This window comes from Anopheles merus, chromosome 2R, assembly GCF_017562075.2.
Source record: "Anopheles merus strain MAF chromosome 2R, AmerM5.1, whole genome shotgun sequence".
Lineage (NCBI taxonomy): Eukaryota > Metazoa > Arthropoda > Insecta > Diptera > Culicidae > Anopheles > Anopheles merus.
The window spans coordinates 56,546,869-56,556,363 of record NC_054082.1 but is presented as its reverse complement, the minus strand read 5'-3'; positions in this window follow the sequence as shown (position 1 = coordinate 56,556,363).

Genomic DNA, 9,495 nt, shown 5'->3' with positions numbered 1-9,495 from the left:
ATTAAATTAAGATTCAACAGTTATAGTTACAATAGATGAAAGTTATCCCTGTGATAGTTGTTATACTAACAACGGCACGGTTTTATTTTCGATAGACATACCGGTTTCCACAAGTCTAGACGAGTTCTATTCTCATTCGGAGCGCCTCCCCGTAGCAAGGCTTCCTGCTTACGTGATAACAAATAAGTCTAGTAAGCCTGTAAAGTGCCGGCATTCGATTAAACATAAATTCCCTTGCAAGATTCCTAAATCTTTCGAGATGATTCGTTTTTGATAATATGATTTGAACACTAAACCCATCTTTTTCTACTAGTTTTTGGCCTGATTACAGGGTTATGCAAAATTTCTTGGGTATATAATAACCTATGAATACGTGCAACGGACAACGCAAATTCCATATGGATTTTAATTTCAAGTGATGCATTAAGAGAAATTATTTATAATTCATACCGCTTCTGGGACTAATCCCGAACCCATGTTGAATCTGAAATTTTATAGAACTTATTCTGGTGCTGGAACTGATTCCATTAGTCATGAACCTGATCTTGGAACTGATCCTGTCATTGTGAAATGTTCTATGGCCTTTTACAAAGAATTTAAAAGTTAAATTGGGCCCTTCCATTATGGCCCCCTGTAAATGGTAAATAATGGGGGGGGGGGGGGGGTCTAGCGGCACTAAACTTGCTGTTGGGAGATTGAATAGTAAACTTGAAATGCCGTCGGGGGCCTTTACGATCATCAGTCACAGGCTCAAAATTTTTTGCTGATGTTGGGGGAGGGAGGGGGGGTGCAAATGATTCGTCAGCCTCGGGGCCCCAACGGCCATCCTTCTGGGGGCCCTTGTTGCTAGTACCTGTCCATACGGCATACTATAGAATGGCGATCTACGGGGCCCAGGCGACCACCTAGTTTGCCTACCGTTAGATCCGCCACTGCATGATGGGCATTTCATTGAGTCGTTCGAGTTGACGACTGTACCACGGGATCGCCCCGAGGTATATTCCTATAGTGGCCATAGATATAAAATTAGTAAAAACAGGACATTTTAGATATTTTTCCAGGATATTGTTAACATTTCGTATCGTTTTCACAAAAATAAGCAACAGAAGTTGCTTGTAAGTAATTTACCAAAAAAGAATAAAATCCGCATATCCAACTGAGTGAAAAATCGACTTCGAATCAAGCACACTCTTCCCGGCTTGGGTAGACTCGGTCGTTATTCAGATTTTTAGTCAACTAATTAATTTGGCCCGGTTAGATGGTTATGCACGATCATTACTGAGGTATTTAATAACCTAAGTATACGTGCAACAGATTTTTTTTTAATATAATGCAAATTCCTTGTGATTTCTAATTCCAAGGGATGTATTAAGACAAAAAGATTCAAAATTCGTGCCGTTTCTGGGACTAATTTCGGACCCATGTTGAATCTGGAATTTTACAGAACTCATTCTGGTGCTGGATCTGATTCCCATATAGGTGTTAGAATTAGTCATGAACCTGGCCCTGGAACTGATACTAATCCCTTACCGATCAATTAACTCAGTGATCTCCAGCCTATGGTTTGTGGCGTTAACAGAAGTCGTCCTCGAAAAACATATTTTGTAAAAGAAAAGCATATCGTGCATTTTTTCCCTTTTTCAAGATTAAATTTTCAACAGGCATGTCTAAAATAAGATAAAAACATATTTTTGATCAAAAACGTTGAACTAAGTCTACAAAATACATGCCCTCAAACGCTGTGGGTCGCGATAAATGTATTTTCAAAGTCAAGTGGTCTACGATCCTAAAAAGGTAGGAGAGCACTGGTTTTACTGATCCCGACACCATACTGGTCATGTAGTTGATCCCGATCTCATAACGGGTATGGAATATATCTTGACCCTATACCGGTACTGAAATTGATCGAAACCCCTTATTGGCCCTGGAAATGATCTCCAACCCATATCAGAACTTACACTGAATTCATAATGGTCCAGGAACTGATCCAGACCCAATGCATATCCTGCAACACATACCTTCTCATACTGGAACTGATCCCAAACCCATATTGGTCCTTGAACTGATTAAGATTCCATATCAGTCCTGAAACAGATCCTCCGGGCATGACAATCCTAAGATACTAGTAGTAGTTAATAGTAGTAGTAGTTAAGTAGTAGTTAACTAGTAGTTAATAAGTATCGAAAGACTGTATAGTCTGTCTTTTCTGTGCTAGGCGTTGTTATTGATGTCCAAGAATTTTAATTTATCATCAAATTTTATAGACCTGTCCTTTAGTGTAAGGAAATGTTATAGTGTCATACGAGACTGCATTACGTCTAATTTTAGGAACACATAGTTTATAAGACATTAGTTTAAATTGTGTATGTAGATCATGGAGGCTCGATACCATAAATAAATAAATACTAAATACTAGGCTGGTAAGCCCGTTACCCCTACAAGAAGGTTATTTGTTTCAATTACTTGTGTATAGAAATGTTGTCGCAACGTTTTCATACATCTACAGTGACGGCCACCCAAAATAAGACTCCTATCTGTTGTGATCATATCAACCTCGCTAGCTTGAACAGAGTGTAGTAGGCTTTAGTTAAATAGAGAATAAATCAGTTTGCATTTTCTTTTCGTACGACCAAGAAGTTAAATACCTGTCGCCCATAACCTGTCGGCATTGTCCACTCATTAAAACCAATAGCGAATATAATCCGTTGGAAATTGTTGCTAGTGCAATAACCTTCTGATCCTTTACGATTCGACAACCCCTCATGTCAAAAAGGTTCACAGTACTTTTCGCCGCCAGCTTTTTCACGGACAAGAAGTTTGTCTCTAACTTCGGGACGAACAAAACATCGTTATGAGTTACTCTTGATGTTTTACCCTCTGGAGACAGCGTGGTTATTCGATACGAACTGATTCCTTCAACCCTCGCCGTTGTGCCATCGGCCAAAATTAGGTCCTGCTCATAACGCTCGTCCAGCTCCACGAAACATGACCGATCGATGCACATAAGCGACGTTGCTCCTTAATCAACAATCCACGAATTGGCTGTAAATCCACGCATCGTGAACGAATATTCCTGCTACAGAGTTTCCATGGACATGAGATCAAGCCCCGTATGGATCGGGTCTCTCAAACGTAGGAGTAACTATCCTGCTATGAGCACACAAATTTGATACCAGGTAGTCAAGGCTAAAACAGGCTTAAACCAACATCGTTGACCCAAATAAGAAGTAGAAGAATTTCGGTCATAATTAGCCATTAACTGGACATCTGATAACGATGGATAAGAGGAGAGCTATATATAAAAACTCACTTTTGAAGTCATCCCAGAATTCACCTATCATGGATCAAAGGTCAGCAACGACAATGGCATGGTAGCTGAGCTGCGCGCAAGGTTGCTCTCTGCCAACCGGTCATTCTACAGCCTGTAAAATCAGTTCACTTAAAAGAAACTGTCGCGACGGACAAAGCTGGGGCTATATAGTACCTATATAGTACAGGTTCACATGGACATACGCCTCTGATACATGAGCACTGTCCAAATCTGACGAAAGCCTTTTGGCCGCGTTCGAGAGGATGAGCATCTTCCTAATTATACTTGTACGTATACTCGTACGTGTGGAAGGACAACGGAGGAGCCGTTGTAATGACGAGCTATACGAGATGTACGGCGATCTCACTGTCGAACATCGCATCAATCTCGCCAGGCTCCGGTGGGCTGGCCATGTTGTACGCATGGAAACGGACGACCCAGTCCGTTAAGTCTTTTTAGGCCGTCCACAAGGACAGAGGAGGTGTGGTATGACCAAATTGAGGTGGCAAGATGGCGTGGAGGCGTCCGCCATTAAAGCCGGGATAACGGACTGTCAGACAAAGGCGCGAGACCGTGAGCGGTTTCGGACACTCCTGAAGTAGGCCAAGACCGCAAAGCGGTTGTAGCCCCGGATAAGTAAGTAAGTAGCAACGACTGACGATGTCAAGAAGTAAGTAGCAAGTTACTGCAGGGCTTCTTGGACCATTTCGCTTGAAAAGCAACGACTGTTGCAACGTGTGAAAACTATGAAACAGAAGAGCTCTAGCTAAACCCTGATACTAAAGTGGAGTTGAAAGGAATTATAAAAAAATTAAAATCCTAGATAAGGAAAAATCTGGTCAGGACACATGGACATTACAGTGACAAAAAGAGAAGGAAACTAGGAAAGGAAAGGAATGAAACAGAGACAGGAAAGAAGAATCATAGTTAAATAATAATATTCATCGATAGGATTATTAACCCGGGTTTTTAAGCATCTCAGTGAAACAATTAGTTTTTTGTCTAATTTTTGGAGTAGATCTAAGAAGAGTAGAAGCATAATCCAATTCAATCCAGCTATATTTTCAATTTTTATATTTATGTTCGTAAAAGTGCAACAAAACAATGAAGTCAGAGACGCATAAAAGTATAAATCTTTCGTAATCGACTCAATCACTAGAAATGAAATATGGTATTGCAAGGACTGGTAATTTAAACAAGATCAAGAAAGCGATATGCTCCAGAATTCAAAGAGAGAGTATGGGGGTGCAGGATAGTAGATGTGTTCAACATAACCTTGCACCCTATATTAGTATACACCCTGGCACAGCTCTGTCACCGGGTCACACTAACAAGAATTAGAAATAAACCAAAACCGGCCGATAAAGTGGACAGGGCAAGATAAACTGAGTTCAGGATAACAGGTTGTAGGATGATGTGAATAAGAACTGGAAAACAATTGCTTTAAAAATACTATATAAATACATAACCGGGTTTTCCATTCTATGGCCTATAGTTGAAAATATGGGCTAAGGCTTTGGCAGGAAATAATACTGAACAAATCAACTGTACAGATTGCCATGTAGGAACAGGAACGAAGTATGAGCTGTATTCCATACGAAAATATAATATAGCATACCTTCGAAATTCGTTTGCCGAACCGCGTAACCGTGCTAAATTAACTAGTTTTCTATAAATGGCTTTAATGTTTAGATACTGACCACGCTCAGAGAAATACATCGCTGTAAGAAAAGAGTAGCTGTGGTAGAGTATCTCAAATTTAGTACCACTGCGGAGAGTGTAGATATACAATTAATCTTTCATGAAGCAGCAAGCGACTTTTCCCAGCAATTTATGAAGCCAGCTAGACTACACTCAAATATTAATTTGAACAACCCCGAACGTGAAGAAGCATTTTGGCCGAAGAAAACCAAAAAATGCTCTATAGATGGTCGAAACAAATCATCTGCATCGAAAGTGTCCTTAGTCCCTATATCCCTAAGTCCCACAGCATCGGTATCGGTGATAACTACGAAATAAACCATGAGCATCAACAACGTAGAACAGCATCCACAACGTACAACAAATAGCGATTTGTGTAAAGGTCTAAATAACCCACATTAAGAGTATAGGCATAAATCGGCGTAAATAGCGCACGGTCAACAATGCTTTTCAATTGCAAGAAAAAGGTCTTTAACATTTAATGCAGTAAACGAACAGATAAACCGACTTCATTTTGTTTACATTCTACGTTGGATTCATCAGTGGGACCCAATCGAGTCTTAATTATCAAGGAAAAACTCCTCCAATTAGCTTGAACAAACTGAACAACCATTAAACTACAGATATTATACAAACAAACATAACCACGACCATATCGTATAAATTTTTTTTGTACCTGCTATTGAAGAAATTTTTACGTCAAAGTTCAATCGGCTAAAGGTGGGTGAAGATGAAAGTACTTGCTTTTAAATATTTTACGTTTCTAAAAGCGTACCCATACCGAAACACATTTGAACACATCTCCCGAAAAACTAAAAATGAAAAAAAGCACAAAATGTACCCAAAGCTGTAATCTCATGTAAATTTCATGGGAGCTATTCTGTTTTTCATGTGAAAATCTGAGAAATTTGGGGAAACCCAGCACAACCCACTCTCCAGATTTTGTATACGTATAAAAACGGACAGACGGTATTGGTTTGCACCCTCAGGTGGCTCCAGGACACACAGATATACACGCGAAAACATACCTACATGGGGACTCATACAATCGAGGTTTTATCCCGACACCTTGAAGTGTTTTTATCCCCTTTATCCGTAGTAGGGGTTACAGAACTGCCAAAAATGGCAACATAATCCTCGGTAGTATTGCTCACACGTGCTTAATTTCAATGCAGACGCTACAGACAGAGCAACGCATTGGAAAGGCCTTTCACCGTTTAATACTTTGTGTTTGTATTCGAACGAACTTTGAATCTCCCCTTTACGGGTAGGTTCTTTGCAAGTAATGACGGAGCGCGGTCTTCCATTGAATTTGTTTACATACCCACGGAAAGCAAAGCTTATTGAATCTATAAAATTATTAGGCATATCCTGTTCTTTCGAAAAATGAACCTATTCCATCGGGAAAGAAGCCGCCATTTGATAAAAGCACTCGTTTGTTTCACTCTTTAACTGGCCTGTTTTAAGCACATCACTTATTTAAAGCACTAATACTGGTGTCTTTTTTACTGGTACCGGTCCCGCGGTACAGTCGTCTACTCGCGCGACTTAATAACGTAGCATATGGCCATCATGGGTTCAAGCCCCCAAAGAAAATATCAAAACAAAGCACCATTGAAACGATCCGGCGATACGCACAATTTTAGGACGATAGCAACGTTGCCTGGCGACGAAACGTGCGGCCGTCAAAGCCCAACCGAATTGATATTTCGAGTTCTAAAAACGAAGTTCCCAACTGACATTTGTTCTAAATTTTTAACCATAATCTGCTCGAATGGTTCTCGAAATACCAAAAATTGTGGATTTGTGCATGATAAACCATGATAAACGCATAAAATTTTCGCTTGAGCGTGTGTATGACCTTCTTCTATCGGATGGTGATGGCCTCTTATTCGTTTTAAATTCATTTGCTCTAATTTTTTATTTAAAAAAACGTTAAACTTCCCTTAAACAGCACCAGTTTAATGTAAAAGTCCATTAAACAAGAACAAGCTCTTTAAAATCGACTGTGATGTGGATATTTCGTTTCTTTCTTCGCTATACTTTGGAAAATGTCATTTTTAATTTTATTATTTTTATTATGTGTTTAAACGACATTAGCTCTACATCGATTTCTAATTAGTGGGATAATGTGCACTCACTAACAGAAGTTGCAGGAATTGCGGAAAACCTGTTATCTACTTAAGCTCAAAATAAATATTAAATCGACAAAATCTAAAAACTACAATGTTCACTTATTGTTCCACAGATTAGTTTTTAATCTAAACAAACATACACCACTCTTGGTATACTACTGTTAAACCCACTATGCCATAATGTTTATCTTTTCAATGTTGAGCACCAATACAGGAAAGCGTAATTACCCGAGCTGCTGGTTGATGTTTTGTTGCGCTGTTGGGCTCAATGATAAATGTAAACGATATAATAACATTTTTATCGTCTTTCTCATCTAATGAAAGATGAAGGCCGGTTAATAAACACGGTTATGTGAACATATTCACGTAAACGCTTGAATGTGCGATGTTTCCCCAACTTTTGCGGATAGGTTTTCATGAAGCCTTTTTGACGCTAATCGAGCGTAAATTTACTGCTGCATCAAACAACGCTCTAATTAAGTTGCAAAATGTTTTTCTTTTGTGGGATTAGCGCGAGTAAATGTTCTACTGCGAGTAGTTATATTTGCCCGTCACATGGTCCTGTGGTATCAATACCACATGCCACATTCGCAACCGCTTAGGAGCACCAAGCTACGAAAAGTTGGTCGCCTAGGGATTGAAAATTTTAAATTACAACACCCCACCCTTCGTAGCCGATGAGATTTTGTGCCATCCGGTACGGAGGATACAAAATGTTTCAAAACTCAAACTGAGTCCAGTGAAGTGGTGTAAAGGCGATGAGGAGGAGAAAGTCTACCCCATGATGAAAATTTATGTCCTTCGAACGCGTACACCTGGGCGGACGAAACATATAGCCACAGAGTTACACCACATTTATGGTGAATTGAGGAAAATTTAAGCTCCTTCATTCTCTTTCTCTCTATCAGTCCCTCTCTATCCTTCTCTCTCTCTCTCTTTCTCTCTTTATGAAGTATTTCGTCTTTTAAATCATCTTTTTCCAACTATTCGCACCTTGCCGCGCGCCATTATTAAATATTTCTAATGAATTTTGCCTTCATCTACAGACTCAAATACGTTAAACAGATTTATTAGCTCCAAAGCTCACAAACACACGGTGGTGAAGTTTTTTACTTTCTAAGAAATGAGGAAAATTTATGTAAAAAAAGAAAAAAAAAAACAAGTTTACGATACAAATAAAAAGGCAAGAAAAGGTTATTATGGTTTTCTATTAAATTACTGTTTGTGAATAATAATAATAATAATAATAATTTCAAAATTAATAATAATGATAATAATAATAATAATATAATAATAATAATAATAATTATTATTATTATTATTATTTTTATTCTAATAATAATAACAATAATAATAATAATAATAATAATAATAATAATAATAATAATAATAATAATAATAATAATAATAATAATAATAATAATAATAATAATAATAATAATAATAATAATAATAATAATAATAATAATAATAATAATAATAATAATAATAATAATAATAAGTGAAACCATACTGGTCTTGGGGCTGATGTTCAACCCATACTACTCCTGGAACTGAAACTAAATCCATGCCGGATTTGGAACCTACCAAAAACCCATATTGGTCTAACTAATCTACTAATCAGGAGCCAATATCGATCCTGGAATCATTCATAAACTCATACCGATCCTGGAACCAATCACGAACCCATTCTGGTTCTGGACCGAACCACAAACCCATACCCAGTGGCAGACATATAGTGTCGCTAACACAGGGTCGTACTTTACCAACTGTTATACGTGCAGCGCAAAAGATCTACGGGCCGTCCACAGTTAGATCCGCCGCTGCCTTTAACTCGAGGCCTCGTTCAGCTCGGGGTCCCCCGCTTAGTTTGCTTACCGTCGAACATGCCACTGTCCATACCGGTCGCAAAACTGATACTGAACTCATAATGGTCCTGGTACCAATAATAAACTCGTAGTGTAGGTATTAGCGTACAATTTTGGTATAGCTGGTTATATAATGGTCAAAAATTAGTACAGAATTCGTTACCTTATCTGTATTACTCATACCCCTTACCCCACATAAAACATTAAGGGTTTGTGGTCAATGTGCTTAAATTGTTCTATCTATCTGTAGTGTGGGCGAAGTTATAGTAAATCCATTTAGCTTTTCCCCAACTATTTATTATTCATGAATTATCGAAACAGTCGTTTTATTATGGGCTTAAAATGTTCATACACTCATAGATTAAGCATATAATCGCCCTAGAGGAGGTATCATTCACGTCAAATCAAAGAAAACATCATACAGAATTACATAAACGGAGCCTAACGGAAAAAGGACATAGCCGAGATTTTACATGCTAAA